The sequence below is a fragment of the Mercenaria mercenaria genome, chromosome 4 (genome assembly GCF_021730395.1).
Source record: "Mercenaria mercenaria strain notata chromosome 4, MADL_Memer_1, whole genome shotgun sequence".
NCBI lineage: Eukaryota > Metazoa > Mollusca > Bivalvia > Venerida > Veneridae > Mercenaria > Mercenaria mercenaria.
In genome coordinates this window covers 89801862-89824729 of record NC_069364.1, presented here as the reverse complement: position 1 = coordinate 89824729, position 22868 = coordinate 89801862, and positions in this window count along the sequence as shown.

Sequence of the window (22868 nt, the reverse complement as noted above, 5' to 3'; positions counted from 1 at the left end):
TGAATATTTGTCTCAATTATTGCCCTGGTGTGAAAGTCTGCCTTGCTCATACTGACCACTTATTAAGAAAATATTAGGCCATGCTTTAGAAATTTTCAGTTGAAGGTATTATTAACATTTCCTTGGCCTGATTTCCTAGCTGCATAGATGTCTTTTACATACTGCAAACATTTGTAAATTCTAAGCCTTTAAAATAGCAAATGTTTATCTAATGGTTAATCATACCAGTGTTTGGAGCCAGGGGCAATAAAAATGCCACTATAGAAATAAACCGCTGGCGTTACTTCAACTGTTGAGAAAAACACTTATCAATAAGAAATATGACCTAACAAACATAGGAACGGGAGCAAATAATAACAAGATTTTTCTTCATCTAGATGTATTAGACCTAATCATTGTTTGTGTTCTCATTGTTTAAATCAACTGGTGCAACAGACCCGCATGAATTACCTCCTCTATATATTTGCCAATGACATGCCAACAGCCCAGTGTTGCAACAGCAAAGAAAAACATTGTTGTGTGCGCGTGTGCGTGCGTGCATGAATGCGTGCTTGTGCGTCTTTTATTAACGATTTAAATATCTTTTCTTTAAAATCATAAAAAAAGAAATATTATGTTCGGCAATGAAAACATTTCATGTATTTGCTTAATAAAAGTTTTGAAATCTTTATTCTTTCTACCCAGCGACATGTTTTGCAGAGAAATGACGTTCGAAGTTGGTTTCAACAGTTAGTAACTGTAAGTTTATTATTTGCCGTTAATACAAAAGTGACGGTATTGTTTGCATTAGAAACGTTTATAAATAAAATAGTATTTAAATTGGCTGACTTACAGAGAGTTGGCATTAAATTTGATTCAGGAAAATGATAAAATGGTAGTGCGGTATACAGATACTGTTGCATGTAACAAAATTACTTAATCATATTAAATAAAATACAATTTTGAAATATACCATGTACATTCAAATACATACGTTTGCATAACTATTCAGATTATTTGAAAGCGATATATGCAACTTATTGCTTTAATGTCTCCCTTTATAAAAACATTAAAAAAAATAATTCCGACCTACCTACCCTAATTTTTTTGAGCATGTTACCGGAAAGAAAGAATTTTTTAGGCCTTATAAAATTGAAGTGATTGATAAATTATATGACCTTTATACCTATTTGAAGGTGTGACATTTTGGTAGGAGTCTTAAAAGCATATATTCTATATTTATGCAATTTTACTTTTGTTTACTTTGTGGCCATATAAATCGATGTAACAGGACCATGACTTTGTTACACTGGTGGTTAAAAATGACTAAATTTTTAAAAAGAACATAAGAATGTCAATGTTGGCTCTTTAACTGGAACTTTATTCGATGTTTAATTGCTACTCAAATATTTTGTTATGCTCTGTTTTAAAACTAAACACCTGAAACGAATTGTTTTTAAATTATGGTTCACAGATTTTAAAATGAAATCAATGAAAATTATTTTCGGTTTTATAAGGGATAACAATTTTTGTTCGATGTATATTATGCTTTTATCAAATTATATTTAGTTTTTTAATAAAAGTTTAACCTATTTTTTTTTTGTTACTTAAATTCTTATAGAAACAGTTAAACAATTTCTTGTGATGTATATGCGGGAAAAAAACAAAATATTTGTGACATAAAACAGAAGAAAATATGAATGGTAGTAACAGCAAATTATGTTTTCATTACGTGAATGTGGAATTAATGAAAAATAGAATCATAATAATAACAATATGAAATTTGTGTAGTGAAACTCTTCTATATCTGTTTAAATTGTCAAGCTGAACTAACTTATTTTCTTTTGATTACTCAAAATGTTTGAAAATTACTCATTTTACAGTCTATTATTATTACATGTATTATCATCATGTGATGTTTTAACGACAGTAAGCTGTACCATTCACACTATGCAGTTTAAAGGGGAATCAAGTTTGAACGATAAAATATGCATAGAATCAGAGAGAATTTTTCAAGTATCTGCGAGAAGTAAGATATTTTGTTCACAAATGTGAGATGAAAGTTCAGCATGTACTGGTGTATTTTACAACGCTGCAATTAAGAGTTGTACGGCTTGCAGAGGATATACCAATGTAGAGGAACAAATAGGAACCGTCTTTTTCACTTTTTCACGTGAGTCGTATCTCAGAGAGTTTCTTTTTCTTTTCATTCTAATTTGTAAAAGGTATTGTTTTTCTCGCTAAACCTAGTATTAGTGGAATTGATATTGATTAAAGTAGTTAAGTACTTACATTTTCTTCTAGATTAGAAAAGAACAAGACCATTCGCAAATCTGAAGATTTAAAAGAATTGATGGTTAATTAGCCAGCATTTTATGGTCGCCTAATCCTTTAAATCTTGAATTTCAAAAGACTGCTCAGACAAATTTCACTGACACAATCAGATGACCACCTTTACTGGCAACTACAGTAGCAAGATGTTTCCCCTTTAGCCCTTCACAGTTATGTAGCAGATACCATGTGATTCTTGGCAACTCCTGGTATAGGGCCGTTATCAGTTCCTGGACGTTGGGAGGTTGCGGTTGGCGTTGATGTACCCGCCGTCCAAGGTAATCTCAGGTGTGTTAAATCGAATTGTTGTCCCGCGAGTACGCCGTCCAAGGCAAAGCGTCAATGTTGATCGTCTGTAAAAAGTTTCTGGTGACACGTTCAACGTGCGATAGCGCGTTGTCATGTTGAAACACCAAACCTTGACGTTAACGGAATATATGGACAACCACAGGACGGAATATCTCGGCGATGTATAACCTGGCTATAAGATTACCTCGGTGCACGACAGGTAGGGATTTAAACCTATAGTTAATGGCTTCCCAGACCAAAACTCCGTCCTCACCTTAAGGATTGTGTTGCAAGTGTTAGCGTAGCGTTCACAACGCCTTCTGTGGATACGGATACGTCCACAAGTTGAAACGTGGCTCATCTTGCCAACGCTGACCGCGATGGTTGCTGGCCCAAATTAGACACTGAAATCGGGGACGTAGCGTACGAACAAGACCACGGTAGGGTCTGCGGCAGATAATGTCCTGTTCTCTCAGATTTGTTTTACTGACGTTAAAACATCTAGCGAGCATGGCCAACATTTGGGCCCTCTCTCCGAAATTTAGGTTCGGTATTATTAAGAACTGATTATTGTCAGAAAAAAAGCTCTAAAATATTGTCGTATGTCGAATAGCATATGTACCTGAGTAAATTTCGCTCAATAAAACCACATGGTTGACACACACAGGCTGCATGGGGAAAACATGAGCAGGTACATGCATTTAATAATTCGGTTGGCTGTGTTTGTCGGTCAGAGTATATGTACATTTCTGACATTGCCTAACAAATTTAAAGTATGTAACGAAAATAACTTCCGATGAGGCGTTTCTTTATCTCGTCAGTATAGAAATATGAAACTTCTTTCAAAAAACTGAAAACTGTCGTAACTCACTTTTCAAAATTGTTGAGGAAAAACATTTCGCTTTATTGTATTTTGTGTTTTTGTCAAATAATAATGTAAACTGCTTAAGCATATCTTATGAACTTCTCTTTTAAAACTAGGAAAAAGGTATTCATCCTTGCTCCAAAACATTTAGTAATGTATTCACGAAGGATGTTTAATATAAATAAAATAATGTTTTAGCCTATTCAAGTTAAAAGAATATATAAATCCTTAATAGAAGCTATTTAATAGAATTAAGTCAACTGTAAATCCAGTTTGTATAGTTAATTAGCTGTTTTTTTCTGTTTCAAAAAAGCTTTTTTTTCTGTCCAGAAAGACAAAATTGGCAGTGATATTGTAACATAATACAACACTGTGATTATGCCAATCCGATACTGTTAAAGAGATATAAAAAAATGCATAGAAGAGCACATTTTTAAATTATCTGTGTATCACAGGCTATATTCACACAATTTGGTTATAGCAAGACAGTCATCTCTTAGGTGGCAAAGTATTTAGTTTTTCGAAAATTTGAAGCACGTCCCAGTTACTCAAAGGTTTCCGTCTGTTTGTATTAAATCAGATAAAAAGTTACAGAACATTTGCATTTTTCTCTAATACAACAGCAGAGTGAGATGTGCTTCAAATTGACACCACTAATTTAGACCATAGGTATTACTTCTAGAATTAATAAGCATTTAAAGCTCCCCACATCCACTCGTAAAATCAAGGACATTTGGGCATTTATTTCTTATTCCAAACAAACTGCATTCAGTCATTTGTGCGCTTCATTATGAGTTGACCCTTATGGTTCGAAGTCCTCGTAAAACAATTTGTCTGTCACTTTGTAAGTGGGAAAATAGTCAAAGATACTTACTGTGTTTTTTTTTTACAGAAAACATATAGCTTCTTACAAAGTTGACACCACAAAAATTATGGATCTAAATGTAGTCAAATATTAGCATCTGCTATTTATAGCTAAATGATGTACACATTGGTTTCTTTGAGAATAAAATTTCAGTATTGAAAACATTAGTTTAATATCAATACACTTTGAACAAACTTATCCTAAATATTTATAAAATCGACTGGGGCCATAATTAGAAACCACTCCTATAAGTTCATAAGTTTTTCATACTTGAACCTTGAACTTGTCTATTAAAATATTTTGAGTTGTTTGTGTACGCAACTCGATTAACGAAAGTTTTGCTAATCAATACTTATATGCCTCAATTGCATTAACCAACTTTTAATCTTAGATTTCAAAAGCCCAGCTACATAGTTTCTGCAACAGCCTCACAAGTCACAGTTTGTACTGAAAGTGACATATGTAAAGTTTTTACACCGTTTAACATATTTTGACTAATATTTAGTGTCCCCGACATTTTCCACTACCTGAAGTGAACCTATAACCCAACATCATTTCCAAATAGTCAAAGCAAACATGTACTTGAGTTTTAGCAACTTAATATTACGTATTTCATTAATCATTCAATAGAAGTAATTGTTTAGTTGAAATTGATTAAAATTAGTGCAAATTCTGTGAATAGAAATGGTTACTACTACTACTTGCCCATTGATGCAAAACATTGATACACTTTGGTATGATATAATATGAGCCGTGCCATGAGAAAACCAACATAGTGGCTTTGCGGTCAGCATGGATCCAGACCAGCCTGCGCATCCGCGCAGTCTGGTCAGGATCCGTGCTGTTCGCTTTTAAAGTCTATTGTAATAAGAGAAACCATTAGCAAACAGCATGGATCCTGACCAGATTGCGCGGATGCGCAGGCTGGTCTGGATCCATGCTGGTCGCAAAGCCACTATGTTGATTTTCTCATGTCACGGCTCATATGTAGTCAAGAAACAGAAAATTATCGGCTAATGAATCGCATTATGTTCTCTTCAGCAAATCTTGAAGGAAAACAGTTCAAGATTATTAACAAAGGAAATAAAGACTTTTGGCATTTTGATGGTAGGGCCCACTCAAAGATTGTAACATCTTTATTTCAACCAGACGATGACTTTGTCAAATTTGAGTTTGAGAAACAAATGGACGGAACATTTAAAATAAAGGTAAATTTTCATTTCAATTCAGAGTTATATACATTCTTTTCGAATAGAAAAGCACGCCAAATGCCCACAATTAAATTTAGGCTATACATCGTTTTCATCTTAGGTATATGATTTGCCCATGACAGAGACACCGTAGTTCTTGTTGGGAAACATTAGAAATAGAGAATCAAAACTTCCTGTTCAATATGTGTGCAATAGTTATGGTTACACACACTGAAGTGTCTTGCTTGTTCTTTGCTAAGTGCGTAAAGTTTAACGAAGTTTTTTTTCTAATTTTACGAATTATTTAGGGAAGAAAGAAAAATAGAGTTATGGTTCTTGTACATTGCACTTTCTGTCGATATCCTTTGTAAATAGCAATAGTTTTAGCATCATCCTTTCCATTGTTTTGGAGTTATGTTTTTGAACAAACGTAAATCTAATAAAAGGAAAAGATACTTAAAGTAAGCAAGGTAGAGTTATGTTATAGCTCTTGTACACTGATTTTTCTCGCAGTATCCTCTGCCTCTTTGTGAAGATTTAATAATATCCCGTTGATAGTGTGAGAGTTATGCTCCGAAATAAGAGTACTAGATAATTTAAAAAGAGCGATGATTAAAAAATCTAATCAATATTGAATTCTGTTTCTTGCCCATTACACTTCCAGTCAATGGGCTCTGTCATTGTGTCAAGATATAACAATATCCCTTTAACTGGATAAGAGTGAAGCGTGGCCAGAAAACATAGTTTTAGTAAATAAGAAAATGGGAAATAATTTAAACAAGAAGCCAGATTTTTTTATAACTCTTGACACCACTTTCTCTCAGCGATCCCCATCTTTATGAGAATCTTTATTGACAGCCTTTTAGTAGATTTAGAGTTATTATCAACACAATCTGGGTTTGAGTAAATCATATAAAAGAAGATAAATAAAAATGTAAGCAATATAGATTTATGACTCTTGTACACTCTCGCATTAGCCTCTGTCAGATGCAGGGTATATATGTATCCTTAATGTAAAATTTGTTTCATGTTTAAGTCTGTGGCACTTCCAATCTATATGTATGGTGGTTTTGATGTTATTAGTGCGCATGCGCCGTATCTAAGTGGTAATGACAACATTGACGACGACCACATGCGTTACCTCGTCACCATGCAGACACAGAACCTTTACCGGATACAAACAAAAGCAACTGGTCGATATGTTAGATTAGACTCTGACAAATATGTTTCATCTAGATTCGACATAAAGGATGACAGATCCTTATTTATGTTGGCAGAAGTGAAATATTTACTCTTTATTAATCTGCATATATAGACCATACTTAGCGACTGTCAAATACTTTATTAGAGAAATGACAAAGTGTACAAGAAATGAATAACATTACAGAGTTCTTCTAATGATTAACACCTACCACTACTTTCATACTATTTAGTTCTCTCATCAGCCAGTGCAGATTCGAAGTCTTTGTGTATATATGATACAAACTGGCCTAAGAGCCTGAGTAATTACATAACGACGTTTTTTTCTGTTTTCTGCTTTTTTAAAACTGACTATTGTAAGAGTTTGTTCTTTTTTTCACAAAAAAATTATGAGGCAAAATTATCACATTAACAGTAACTATCATGAATGAGTATGCTTCTATAAAACAAAACATAAGAAAGAACGATTGCCTGTTATCACAATGACGGACGGAAATCATATAAAAACTAAGACATTTTGAACAGTGTATGTAGTGAAAGAAAATAACGTCATTAGATACTATGATCTATGCACGTACTGTCATGTTCGATTAGGGATTTTTGTCCATTTTGTTTTTGTTCTATCTATTTTTGTTTAATGTATAACTGTAGATGATAATAACTTTTAAATAATGATTTAAAACAGATTCATGTGTAATGGTGTTGTTAATAGAGCTCTTGTATAAATCAGAATAAGAGTCATAATTACTCCATTGTAGTACCTGTATATAATGCTTTAGCCAATGTTTGATTTGTTTCTTTCTGTCATATATTATATCTAATCAATAGATCATTAAACTCCTGTGGTTTTGATGGGCTATAATGTCTTTGTTCACAATATGGCTGACACATTTGTTATCAACAGAAAATAGGTCAAATCCACTTTTTACAACTGGGTCGAAGGTTTAAATATTTCATTAACACAGAAGAAGTTATTATTGGATCTATTCTTTAAATTGCCTCCCTTTATAGTACTAACCATATAGGTCCATGTGCAATGTCGAAAGTTGTGCTTTTCTAAATATATAATTATTCATACACTCTATTTGGACGACTGGTTTATCTGTTATGGATATAAAATTCAAAGCTTTTGGGAACTTAGAATTTACTGCTTGAAGTTCCAACATAAATACCTATTTCATAACTCATTTAATCAGTTTATTCATTAAACTAAGGTACTCTCCATCGATGTCCTCTGTTATTAATGATCTCCGGTCATATACAATATTCTGAAACATATTTATTTTAGAGGGCAATACTTTTTTTCAGACTATAGCAGACGCACAGTTAATTAAATAAGTAATTACCGTCATGTTTTTCTACCTATTTCAAATTACTAAACCACAGATGTTTTTGTCTTCTAGTTGGTATAGTTTTGCTTCTTGGGTCTTTCACATCGTTTCAGTTGATTCAAATTGCAAAGTTTTCCTATTACAATTTCAGAAACAAAACAGTCGTTAACTGCTGGGAACGCAAACGTTCTAAGGTTGTAACTTTCTTTATAATGTATGTAAAATAGAGTTTAAAGTAAATAAAAGTTAACGGATATTTCGTTATACTTTATTTGCTAACTGCCGACTGAATAAAAACAAAAAGAAAGATTATATGAACTGAACTAAGGCATTAATGGAATTTTATTGCAAAACTATCTGCAATCGAGCTTTTGTGTTATTGTATAGCCTTTAGTTTATAAGCATCGAGTATAATAAAATCTGTAAGAAGATCCTTTAAAGGGATAGAATGCAACTAAGCAAAATGATAGCGGACTCGGTTTGATTAAAGTAATGAAATGTGCAACAGCCCTCACGCCCCTTTGCGCCGGCCAATGCGGAATTCTATCACAGTATCATTGAGTGCACGCCATGTTCAAAAACAACAACAACAACAGAAAATATAACAACATTGAGTCCAAATAAGGGGATACATTTTACTGCCGCCACACGGCACTTAAAGATTGCTCTTGTGATAGTTAATAGAATCTGTAATTAATATCCTTTGGAAGTTCGAAATTCAACCAAGCAAAGTAATAGCTTGATTTGATTGAGTCTGTTCATGAGAGATAATGAAAAATGCAAAACCCCTCACTCCCACTAGCACTTAGTATTTTTTTTTCTGAATATTTTGTTTTATTTTGTAGCTTAAAAACCAATTGTGCTAAAAATAATCCGTCGCCCGGGCGAACGCATATGTTCTGTGAAAGTCCGAATAATTATGGACTATTTGTGGGTAAAAAAGGCCGGCCTAACAAAATCAAGCTAATCAATATTAATCAAAACATGCTGTGTTTTGACATACTGATTGATCCTCCTAACCCATAGCAGCTTTTTCCGTGATTTGTGACTTCATGTTGCAAGCTCCAGAGATACAGCATTCTATAGGTCTCTGAGGTTGGTACTAGGATTTTTTTTGATTTTTTATAAATATATTTGACATTTTGGTCTATAATGATGTTAAACATCACGCAAAATCATACTGTCGACAAATAAATCCTTTAAGAACTAAAGTTTTACAAAGTGTTGTCATGGAAATGATCATACTGTCATGTGTGTTGTGTTAAATAAGTTATCCTGAAAGTTTATGTGACGTCAACTGGTGTAATATAGGACTGAAATGTCCCATCATAACTGTTTTGGACGACAAATTCAAAAGTACTCAAGGTACTTTGTAAATATGAAAAGGTCCTATTACCATCCTTGGAGTTCTTCAGAAAGTTATATAATATAAATGACATATAAATAAATAAAGGAGAACGTTTTCTACCGAAAATGTGGATAACACAGTAATGCTGCTTGTCAATTAAAGGTGTTAGGAACTTTCCTTATATTTGATTTTTTTTCGTCTGTGTGTTTTATACCCAACTCTCCATAAAATCTATCCTCAGTAATTACTTTCCCGGAGATGATATTTGCATTTATATTTGACGATAAAAGTCATGAAGTAGTAACATTGTTTTCAATTGTTGTCATAATAGATTTATTGTAAATTATGATTTCTTCTCATGTGCTTGATTTCTCTTACATGTATAAGTATTCATAAGGTAATGTTTGAAACTAAACGGTTTAATATCGATGTATCAGAACTGGTTAAACTATTTTTTTTCAGGATATTGGAATTGATGTTCTTGTTAAAAATATATTGTTATTTCAATTGATAAACTTTTATTTTTTGTTTGCATATTATGGTAACAATAAATAGATGTTGTCCAACACAAATTTTGTTTTTCTATGAATCCAGTCACAATGTACAGTCCTAAGCCTGACACATCAAAGGAACCAAAGTCTAACAATCCAACCGACACAACTGTCAATGCTGCAAAGGTATCTGGGATTGGTGCAGAGTGTAGCGTGTTTTTAATCCTTACCCGGCTAAATTTATGTAATGAACTTATCCGTCTTTCAATTTGGACAGAACCATTTACTGTTAAAGTGTTTTAACCAAAAATGTACTTACTGAACGGTGAACAGTGCAGATTTTGATCAGACTGCACGGATGTACAAAATGGACAATAGCGTTTGTCAACAGGCAGACCTTCGTATCTTCCTGTCTCAATGCATATTGGGGCAACTCCACACCTAAATTTACACAATGCAGATCTATGACTCCTAGACATAATAGATGTGCAGTAATTCTCTACACAGTATTCTTGCTTAAAAGTACAGTAGTTTCTAAATTTATTTCCGCCTCTACCAGCGGTACCAGTATTAGAGTTTATTTTATCTAACCACTCAACTTTGTACTCATTAAACATAAAACTTTCAACACGTTTAACAATATCATGCTTAGAGATCGGAATAATGATCAAGGTCACAATGAAATAGCTGTTTACGTACAAAGAAAACCCAATTTTTACAACTTGCAGGCTTGGTGCTGGCCCATTGTGCTATCATCTATATGTCAGACTATATAATTTGTGAACAAAAGAAGATTTAAATGGTTGTGAGATTGTTTTACAATTAAATTACAAGCAGATGAAAGTTTTAAATGTTTCCATTGCGGTTTCTTGTGTTAAACTGATGTTCAAATGTTAATTAAGGATAACACAAATGCTTATGTTTAGCCAATACTGTAGGGTTTTCTACTCAAACAACGTAAGCAAACTCATAATAAAAATCACATGAGGCGGATTTAGTTAATAAAGTAACATATAATTTGCAGTTCACCGAAAATTGTAGCACATATTGTGAAATCAGAACTCGTTTCGGATGCATAATTTAGTAGTGCTGCAACGATTTGTTGTTTAATGAAAACACTGGAAAGGATCATTTCCTTTTTTGTAGTTAGGATGAAAACATATAAATCTTTAGAAACCCATTAAGCTATACGTACATTCTTGTACTTTCACTAAATTCTAAAATTTTGTTCATGTAAATTGCAATATAACTTTTGGAATATAAAAGCGCCAGTCGCATGAACACCGAACAGTCACAATTAAAATATAGGAAATTAAATAGTAAATGGCTAATTTGATTACCTCTACCGGTTATCATATATATCAATCTTACTAAAACACCGCACACCAAAGAGACCAAAAGGGGTGATTTGGTTATCTATTTGAAAACTGAGATTTGAGGTAATAGATGAGTATTATTACAATGACATGTGTTGTTCCTACTTTACCAACGGTTACCACATTGATGCAAGATGCCCACTACCATCTACTATCTTAATGTGACAACTAACATCTGGTTTCAACAGCGCTTCTGTAAGAAGAAAGAATCATCTTATTTTGTACAATGCTTATTAAATAGTAACAATTACTACAGTTAGATATTTTAATGCATTCTAAAAAGCCGATCCACGAATTGTGACATAAAGTAACTGTTCACGATTAAACTGATGCCGCTAGAAAAACGATTGCAAAGTATCTTTCAACACTGGTTCTACAGCAGTCTCTAAATAACCCGCATTATTCTACGCGGTAACAGTTTCTGTATGTGACATTGATTGCACATTGATCTTTTCCTGTCGAAATTTTCTGTATTCATCCCGGAATGTTCGATTAGCCTCACTGAAATCCATCTAATCTGCCAATGTGAATAATATGGTTTTTTAATTGATTCGTCATATAACTTTGTGGGCAAGTGTGATAAATGCGGGACCGAGTGAAACAATGTGTATAATAGACGCGTATTACTTCATTATAAATGTTTTCACTGTAATTCCACCATTTCGGAGATGAAGAAATCACACCAAGGTTATAAAATAAATTAAAAAAAACAACATGAAATACATTGAAACCGCGATGCGATGACATAAATTTTATTTGCCAACGCAGTCTATTCTAAAAGTTGAACTTTTACAAAAAGGTCAAGGTCGAGTCTGCTAAAGTTTAGAATTAAAAGTTTGACTTTGGAATGTACTAGTAGTTAATTCCTACTGAATGTCTCCACAAGCGAAGGTTTTATCTCTATCACTCTTCTGTGATGATTCTGTGATTTAATATCGAGTCTTGTCAACAATCAGAACAAAGAAGTGGAAGTTATTTCTGTGAACTTATTAACATTAAATCATTGTAATGCTACACTGAATAAACATGATCGGAAATTTACGTGTGGCGGTAGATAAATTTACAATGATAAAATCAAGACATTCAGAAAGGTCCGGAAATGTTTACTTTTCAGTCATTGCGGCCACATTTATCAACATTAACAGTGATCAAATCAGACATTTCAGAAAGGTGCGGAAATATTTGCTTTTATATAACAACTTTCTGTTAATGCATATAAAGCGATGACTAATTTCATCTTTATATTACTTCTTGCGGCAATACAAGTGACACTGGAAATGAATAACAGAGCGCGTGGACACCTCATTTCAACATAATATTTATGATTTTTCGTTTGAGATACAATGTTATATTTATTTTGATGTTTTGAAACCATAACATGGAATATATAACAAAATGGAATGGAAACTTACTCTTTCTTTACGTTTGGGTTCTGTCAACATTATCTGACATTTCAGACTCCGAAAGGAATTCATTACCTACAGGTAGGAGTGACAGGGAGGACACTTATAATGAAACGTTACATGTTTATAATTTGTCTCTGGCATTTTATAGTAATTCACCTAGCAAAACCTACGGACTTAAAACAGAGTATTGTAAGAATAAAGGTCAATGTTTGAGCAGTGTTATGAACAGGAACTGTCACTGCGATAATTTGTGCGGGCAATATGAAGACTGTTGTAATGACATCAGTAAAGCAATTTCGGAAAGAGTTTTCCTAAGACATCAGTTTGAATGTATAAATTTCAACACCAGGTACGGGTCAACGTCTGCTTTAATGGTTACTAAATGTTATGACTCGTGGGTTGAAAATAACACGAAACAGTTGTGTGAAGATGCAGCCTTAACAAATAATATATTGCTGACTGTTCCTGTATATAGTACAGGCACCAACAATGTTATATTCCGTAATATGTACTGTGCATACTGCAATGAAGTATCGGAATTCAAATTTTGGACGTTAGAAAGTTTATGTTTAGATCAAAACATCAACGACACATGTATTATTTTTCACTATAAACCAAATAGTACAAGGTTATTTTCAGAAAATATTTGTTTGAACACCGACATGATCTCAACTTGTCCTAGCTTTGAAAATTCAACTGCTGCTAGCAGTCATTTACCTGACCATTGTGCTTCGGGTTCATATTTAATCGTTTATGACAAAAACAATAAAGCATATAAGAATAAATATTGTGCGATGTGTAATGAATTAGATGAACAATCACTGTTTTGTGAACCTACTTCATACAAAGATACCAGATGGATATCAAGAGGTTTCATTACTCCTAGTTATCGACTGCTCGTAGATTTTAATTCGCTCCAGTATAAAACAATAAACGAAGGCAAGGAAGTTACAGATTCATTCGAAAAATGCTCAAATCAGCATGAAGAATTATATGACCCACTGTCCAAAACATGTAGAAAATTGTACTGTCCTTCAACTTTCACTGCAATGAAAGGAAAATGTTTTCCAAATAATAATAACACAGACAGAATAAAAAATGAATGTGCATTTATTAAACTGAAACCGGTGGAATATGAAATACTGAATTTAACACATATTTTAGTGTAATCCTTGAACAGAACAGTCGGGTCATCTCTTCTTTTAAGAAACGGCTCTGAAATTTACGTTTGTATGGAGATTTTTACAAGGCAAGCGATTAGAACTGTTTCATTTTATTTTGATGTAATTGAAAGCTATGTCTCTTTCGGTGGCATAATTTGTTCAATAGCGTCTTTAGCACTTACGCTTTCAGTTTACATAATGCTTTCAGAATTACGTAACATTCCTGGAAAGAATTTGATATGTTTAATGGTAGCACTGCTTTTAGCACAAGTTCTCTTTTTATGTTCAAACCAGGTCGTTGGCTAATGCCGGCTGCAATCGTTACACCTGCTGTTATGTTGGACATTTTCAGTATCAATAATAACCAATTTAAACCAAGATATGGAGAAAATATTTGCTGGATTTCTTCACGGAATGCTTTAATTTTGTTCTTCGTAGGACCCTTAGCAGTATTCAAACTGATTGATTTTGTAGGGTTTATATGTACGTCGTTTTATATATCAAAGACAAGGCGACAAGGGTCGATGGCAAGACAGTATAATATACGTTCCTGTTTGCTATACTTGAAATTGTCTCTTATCATGGGGCTTACCTGGTTGTTTGCCTTTGTGGCTGTGTTTTCTAATAATACTTTTATGTGGTATCTTTTTATCATTTTCAATACACTACAGGGCGTGTTCATTGCTTTTAGCTTTCTTATTACTAAGCGAGTAATAAATCTAATTTCTAGAAAGTTAGAAAGAAGGCAAAATGTTAATTCGTCATCCGGGGTACCAATGACACAGCTGAAAAGATCATCGTCATTGAGTCAATAGAAAAGGAACATTATGATCAAAAGAACTAAAATAGTTTGTTTCAAAATCGAAATTTGTTAATTTGTTTTTTTGAGTGTAACACCGTTTTTAACAGTATTTCAGTGATGCAATGGCGAAACGAAATTTGTTAAAGTTCAAAACGGAACAAGCTTATTTTAGCTCTATTTCCGTGGCGGTATTTAAATTTTCGTTGCACGAAAAAATAAAAAAAAATATGAGTATCTACCTTGTTGTAACAGCTGTGAAGCGTATATCGAATAAATGTAATAACGGGTGTAACGTTTTATTCAGCTCTTATTTAAAATATTTATAAGAAACTTTTACGTTGGGTTATTTAAACTGATTTTAACTGAGTGTTTGATATCACACATTTTAAGTGAAGTATTTTTGAATTTGATTTTCCACCATGCTTACCCATCAAAGACAAGATTTTCAGAATAAGTATTAATTTCATAAGTATGCGCTTTGACTAAGGAATGATATATATACGAACAATTGTATTACAATTGTCAAATATTTGCATTGACAACTAAAAATGTAGCGTAAATTAGAAAAGCAATTTTGCAAAATATGTGTTTCCCTTTTGTCTAAAGGGAATGACTGTATTCCTTAATTACACACAAAGTCAGTTTAGAATTTGCATTCTTTTTGAGATGGTTGGTATTAATATGCAAATATATTTTAAGAAACGGCTCTGAAATTTACGTTTGTATGGAGATTTTTACAAGGCAAGCGATTAGAACTGTTTCATTTTATTTTGATGTAATTGAAAGCTATGTCTCTTTCGGTGGCATAATTTGTTCAATAGCGTCTTTAGCACTTACGCTTTCAGTTTACATAATGCTTTCAGAATTACGTAACATTCCTGGAAAGAATTTGATATGTTTAATGGTAGCACTGCTTTTAGCACAAGTTCTCTTTTTATGTTCAAACCAGGTCGTTGGCTAATGCCGGCTGCAATCGTTACACCTGCTGTTATGTTGGACATTTTCAGTATCAATAATAACCAATTTAAACCAAGATATGGAGAAAATATTTGCTGGATTTCTTCACGGAATGCTTTAATTTTGTTCTTCGTAGGACCCTTAGCAGTATTCAAACTGATTGATTTTGTAGGGTTTATATGTACGTCGTTTTATATATCAAAGACAAGGCGACAAGGGTCGATGGCAAGACAGTATAATATACGTTCCTGTTTGCTATACTTGAAATTGTCTCTTATCATGGGGCTTACCTGGTTGTTTGCCTTTGTGGCTGTGTTTTCTAATAATACTTTTATGTGGTATCTTTTTATCATTTTCAATACACTACAGGGCGTGTTCATTGCTTTTAGCTTTCTTATTACTAAGCGAGTAATAAATCTAATTTCTAGAAAGTTAGAAAGAAGGCAAAATGTTAATTCGTCATCCGGGGTACCAATGACACAGCTGAAAAGATCATCGTCATTGAGTCAATAGAAAAGGAACATTATGATCAAAAGAACTAAAATAGTTTGTTTCAAAATCGAAATTTGTTAATTTGTTTTTTGAGTGTAACACCGTTTTTAACAGTATTTCAGTGATGCAATGGCGAAACGAAATTTGTTAAAGTTCAAAACGGAACAAGCTTATTTTAGCTCTATTTCCGTGGCGGTATTTAAATTTTCGTTGCACGAAAAAATAAAAAAAAATATGAGTATCTACCTTGTTGTAACAGCTGTGAAGCGTATATCGAATAAATGTAATAACGGGTGTAACGTTTTATTCAGCTCTTATTTAAAATATTTATAAGAAACTTTTACGTTGGGTTATTTACACTGATTTTAACCGAGTGTTTGATATCACACATTTTAAGTGAAGTATTTTTGAATTTGATTTTCCACCATGCTTACCCATCAAAGACAAGATTTTCAGAATAAGTATTAATTTCATAAGTATGCGCTTTGACTAAGGAATGATATATATACGAACAATTGTATTACAATTGTCAAATATTTGCATTGACAACTAAAAATGTAGCGTAAATTAGAAAAGCAATTTTGCAAAATATGTGTTTCCCTTTTGTCTAAAGGGAATGACTGTATTCCTTAATTACACACAAAGTCAGTTTAGAATTTGCATTCTTTTTGAGATGGTTGGTATTAATATGCAAATATATTGAAATCAAAAGTACTCAGCTTTTAAAGTACTAACATAGAAGATTGGCTATAGAGACTTTTATAAAAGATAATAAAACAAACAATCCTTATAGCAATATAATATCTACTAGAGTTAGCAGGCAATTTAGGGTCAATAACTTTAAAAGCATCCGCGAGTTTTAAAATGCAGACAAGGATTAAAAACATAAATGAATAATAAAAACAGACACACGTTCATACGACGCTATTTTGTATGTTCTTACAAGAAGGAACAATCACACGTTTGCACTCTTAACTTCCTTGTAATTCCATTTCTGGTATGGTAATATTTAAAGATTTACAGACAGGAAATCAAAATAAACTGCGGTCAGGAAAGGCAAATTCAAAATGCTTTCTGGCTTTTTCCCTGTCGAAACTTTTTCATTTAGGTAGTTCTGTAAGTTTGAATCACCAGAATCCAGCCTATCTTAATGTAGTTCTAATCCGTGACTCTAGTTATTTCCACTGACGGTTCGTCCACAGAGTCACAATTAAGCAACGGCTATAAGTAAACATCGGCGTCATTGAGGTACTTCAGTCGTCCAGAGATGATTGTTAATACATTGATAATTTAATGGCGAATAGAAAAATATTTCCGAATAGTAATTTAAAACTTTCTCATGATTTTGTGCAGCATATGATTTGTCACGTCGTGACCATTAAAGACACCTTCTTACCAAATTAATCGATAAGTTTTTCGCCATTGATGACGTCACACCCTTATTACTTAACTATTGGTACATTTCATTTAGCGTCACGTACCGGTACTAGGGAGCACAGCTTGTCAGGCTAGTTCTAAATTCTTTCACCCGGGATAAACTTTGACACATTTTCATTGTGCTAAATGCCGTACGTTCATGCATATATCTAACAGCTGCCTTTTCAACAGGTTTTATGCAGAACATGTTAAAGAACGTTTCTAGCTAAGAAATGCATATTATATCTACATCAAATTAAGATATTTCTTTCTTTTTTTATAGTTTCGAGTTTACAATTTTCGTTCGGATGTGAATCGCGAATAATTACGCCTTTCAAACGACGTAATATCAGACTGAAATCAAGTGAAAGTGATAATTACGTCTCGGGTTGGACTAATGTAAATCAAAACACGATAATATGGCAATATATTTTTGTTAACTGATAACACAAGTAACGTTCCTCTCTTTCTTCTTCTTCTTTAAAAATGAAATATATGACATGAATTTCTGCCACGAAAAAAATAGGATAAAGACAAAATTAGTTTGAAATAAGGGGGTCTCTAGTTGGCTAATTATCTAAAAATTAGCACACGGACTTATATATTGTATTTTAACAAAAAAAGGAAATAATCAAATATACCATTTAAATACATCGCAAAAAGTTTTCTAAGCGCGAAAATGTCATATTTTTTTACAAATACTCCCGTAATGAAAATATTTTTTCCTATTTAGTCTAAAAAATGAATTGTCTGGTCGAATATTGATCTTAACATGCAGAGCCTTGCTAAAATTACAAGAAAGGTCTATGCTCTATGATCTGGTAGCATTGTCAACATTAAATTATTGCACTAATTTAACATAAAAATTAGGCCATACATCACCATTGTTTGACGTAAGAGTGTTTTCTTAAATTTATTATTAACTCTTATGACTGTGATTTCTTTTGATTTATACTTTACTTAACACTGACTCTTTCTTCTAGAAAATGTACGTTAGGACTCTGGCATGTTGTGCAGCCCTCGGTTGCCTAAACTAACACAGTGCTCCTGTTTCGATTTAATTGGGAAAATATTTGACAAAAAGCTAGCAACTACTTGTATTATATCTAACGGGTTGTTAAGTATGTCTATTTAAGGTGGAGATCGACCTTTAAATTCTTTTTACATAGATCTATGAAAAATGGACGGAGGAATTGAGAAAATTTCTGATTTATTCCCGTTTTCCGTTTTGCTCTAAGGACTTCGGACACTTTCTATATGAATTTGCCTATTCCAAGAGTGAAAAATAAACCACTAAGAAATAAGTATTTAATTACATACACCATCAAAATACATATTTGAGATTATTTCTTAAAGTCAAATTTTCAATATTTGTTTCATAAAACGGTGCGTTTTGCTCTAAATAGAATTACGTACCCTGTTATTATACATATAAAAGCTATTTTGTTTTATACAACATTGTTCCCACCCGTGCATCAAAACCATATTTGGCCAGCACATGTAGATATTAATTATACACATTTTCCGTGACTATTGTGTTGATGCAAGGGGTGGAACAGTACTTTTAAACAAAAAATATAACTACAGGGTGTTCCTAAATGTAAAGTAACCAATACTTTTTACATTTATGTTTAAAAATTAGATTGTCACATATTTTTACATCTGTTTGTAACTCAAATACTATGCAAATGTTTGAAAGGGTACACATAGGCATTTTATACATGTATAGTAGTGAGAGAAGCAACTACTGTGAATATTATTCGTTGGGTTAAATTTTCAATGGCTTATCCTGGTTGTTTGTTGCAGTAGATTGGCAAATGTGTGCTGTAAAATACTAGCAACACACCAGCTAATCTTCTGCATGCCCTCCTCGCGACGCGCACGCCAGCCATTAGCGATGAGGATGTTATTTGTTTTCCATTTTGTTTTTATTATTTTTTGTATTTTTATATATTTTTCATTTCTTAATTTTTTTTTCATCTTCTTCTGTGCGTTTATATTTATTTCTTTTAGACACGAACTAAATGTCACACGGATTCATTACTTCATGTTCTTCCTTCTGTGAAAACTGAATTGAGTATTGCTCTTTGCGACGGACTAAACACCACACAAAAGAGTCAATATGTGCACAGCAGATAATCTGATCCTGACTATAGTCCATCAAACAGAAATAACGCTTGTTATTGATATGTCTGTGATGCATAGGTCCAGAACAGTAGCTTCTTGGCAGGTCATGACAGTGACGGTTTCACATTCAGTGTGATGCCACGAAAGTGATGTGTCAAGTCGCGTTCCATGCAGATGACATATACAAATACGGCCAGACGAGAAAACGAACTGAAAGGTCCAGCCGAGTTTCAGGTGGAATTTTTATGCATCGACCTGCTTCTACTTTAGCCCTACAAATGATACATTTCGAATGTGTTTTGCTCACAACTTCTGTCCTGATTAGACAACATTATCTTTAAATGGGCTGTTGTCAGACTTATCCCGATTTAACTTTTTCCAGTACAGCTTCCTTAGGCAATCCTCACAAAGAACTGTCATTTCGGATACATTTTTATTAAATGTTTAAGCAAAATGAGCCGTGCCATGAGAAAACCAACATAGTGTTTTGCGACTAGCATGGATCCAGACCAGCTTGCGCATCTGCGCACTCTGGTCAGGATCCATGCTATTCGGTTTCAAAGCCTATTGGAATTAGAGAAACCGTTAGCGGACAGCATAGATCCGTGACTAGACTGCACAGATGCACAGGCTGGTCTGGATACATGCTGGTCGCAATTGCACTATGTTGGTTTTCTCATGGCGCGGCTCAAATATTATCTGTGCCACTGGTACTTATTCCAAGCAAGAACCCACCCTACGGTTTGATAAGATGACTGCCTTTTCGTAGTATTAATGTTATACAGAACACAAATACCTGACATCACTTATAACACAGCTATATAGGCATGTACCTGTACTTAAATAACTACCCGAACCACTGTAATAAAACTGACCGGTCACTTATACATGTATATCTATTCATACATGTAATGCATCAATAACTTTACATTACGAACAGTGTATAGATAAATCAAGTACAGGTTGTTTGCAAAAATATCGCTCGCTTTTTTATTTATTTTTAGGATTTTAATTTTAAAATGTTATTTTTTCCTTAAATAAACAGATTTTGTCACTTTTTTCGACTGGAATTCATATATTTAAAACTTCCGTAAAGTGATGACATTACATTTTTACGGAAATTAAACATTTTATTTTTTCAAGAAAATATATCCTGGCTAAGATAAAATAAGAAAAACATCTTGATAGGAACAGATAAAAAACAGTTTCTGCTGTAATAAGTTAACTAACACATTGGTTTATCATTGACTCGAAACGATTTGGGTATTGTTTAAATACTTATGGAGAATTTTGCATTCAAAATGTAGGCTAGAAGCATATGATAGTGTCCGAAGTCCTTTAAGCCACATTTGTTTGTTACGGGAATAAATCAGAAATATTCTCAATTTTCTTCCGTTCATTTTTCTTAGATCTGTCACACTTCACCTTAAACTATATCACGCACTTTTAAACGATGATATCAAAATGATTTTCACAAAGTTCGTGGAAGCGTCCTTTGTCTTATAAAGAAAATGTATGTATAGGCATATAAATATAAATCTTACGTGAAATGATTTAATGAATGAAAATATCGAGAAGACTAAAATCTTATCTATGTTAATGTTTTCTGTCGAAGAAGTATGGTGATATAATTTAATTGGCATTTATAGTTTCACAAACATTTTAATGAATAATTTAAAAATTAATGGTTTCGGTCAAATTTACTATTTTATCGGGACATGAAGTATTGCATTACATAATTTAAAAAAACAATTCAATAGAAATTCTATTTATTATTTGGAATACAATTCCGTCGCCTGAGGAAATCCTGAAATCTATTTATCTAAGTCCTGTATGAATATTAATGGTTTGGCAGTTCTTAACTATGTATCTTTCATAGGTTTCAGTTCATCCACGTGCTATACTAAAATTGTTCCAACACCCATAATATTGTTCCTGTTTGATTTTGACCGCTGTTCTTTATCTTATTTGTTGGTGTCTTTCGAAATACTGTTGCTAAAGGCACTGACCTTCAGATCATAAACACAGGAAATTGTTTAGATATCAGAACAATCATTGCTAAATATCTTAAGAAGGCATAGAAATTTGTTACTGACAGATTATAAGTTATGAAAAACATAATTTTTTTTCAACTTGAAATGCGTTTGTGACAGGGTACCGAAGGTAAACTTCCTGAATTATAAAGGTTTATATTTAACGCCCGTTATATACATATTCCTCCGTGGTGTATTGGCCATGACCGCAGGAAAATTTTTAATGTCGAGGAGACCTGGAATCGATTCCAAACTCGAGCATGTTTTTTTCTTGATTTTGCATTTTTAAGAAAATAACTCATGTCCTAAAGTTCATAATTTGACCAAACTTCTATTCCAAAGAAAGATATCTTAGCGAACATCTGGAGGTCAGTGTCTTGAACGACGTGATATTCTAATTATTTAGATAATGTAATTTGTCTCTAACAAACCAATATCATTTTGCTATAGCTCGATTATGATCGCAATTTCTTGTTATATTAATATGCAATGAGACACCGTTGTTTGCAGACGCAAAGTTCCAATTAAGCACAGGACATCAGATAACTGGATTAAATTGCAAATGAGATCAAACCAAGAGCTGAACTATGATCCAAGTGTATTAGATACGTTCCGTAACTCCTCATCGTCAAGCCAGAATTTTAGATTACCATCACACTGTGCTTGGTCATTATGTACTTTTCATATTGCTAAGCAATCAACATAGAAAAATTAGATTTTCTGAATAAATTATGAAACGTTCTATCAATCTATGATTCTACATATCTAAGAATTAAATCATTTGCATTAAAATATGTTTCCACAAAATATTTATGTCCAAAAGAAAGACAACATTGAGCGTATGAAACTTTATACGTCGTGACCAAAAAAGAAGTTGGATTATTTTCTTCAACATTAAAAAGCATTGTCACAAAACACATGCATATGTCTCAATTTCTTGCCCTTTGATTGTTTCTATGTATTTTACATTCAATCTACATTACTTTAATTTCTATAACAAATAGATATTTCGATGTTTTGTTCACTGTTTTAGCGTATCGTATTATATCAACAAAAACAATTTATTGCACCCACCATTCGCATGTTTTTGGCAATGAACAGAACAAAATGTAATTTAAACATAACATGCACATATATATGTTATATCAATCTGTAAACAAAACAACACATTACCAAATACCATAAATATGCACTGTACATTTCTTAAG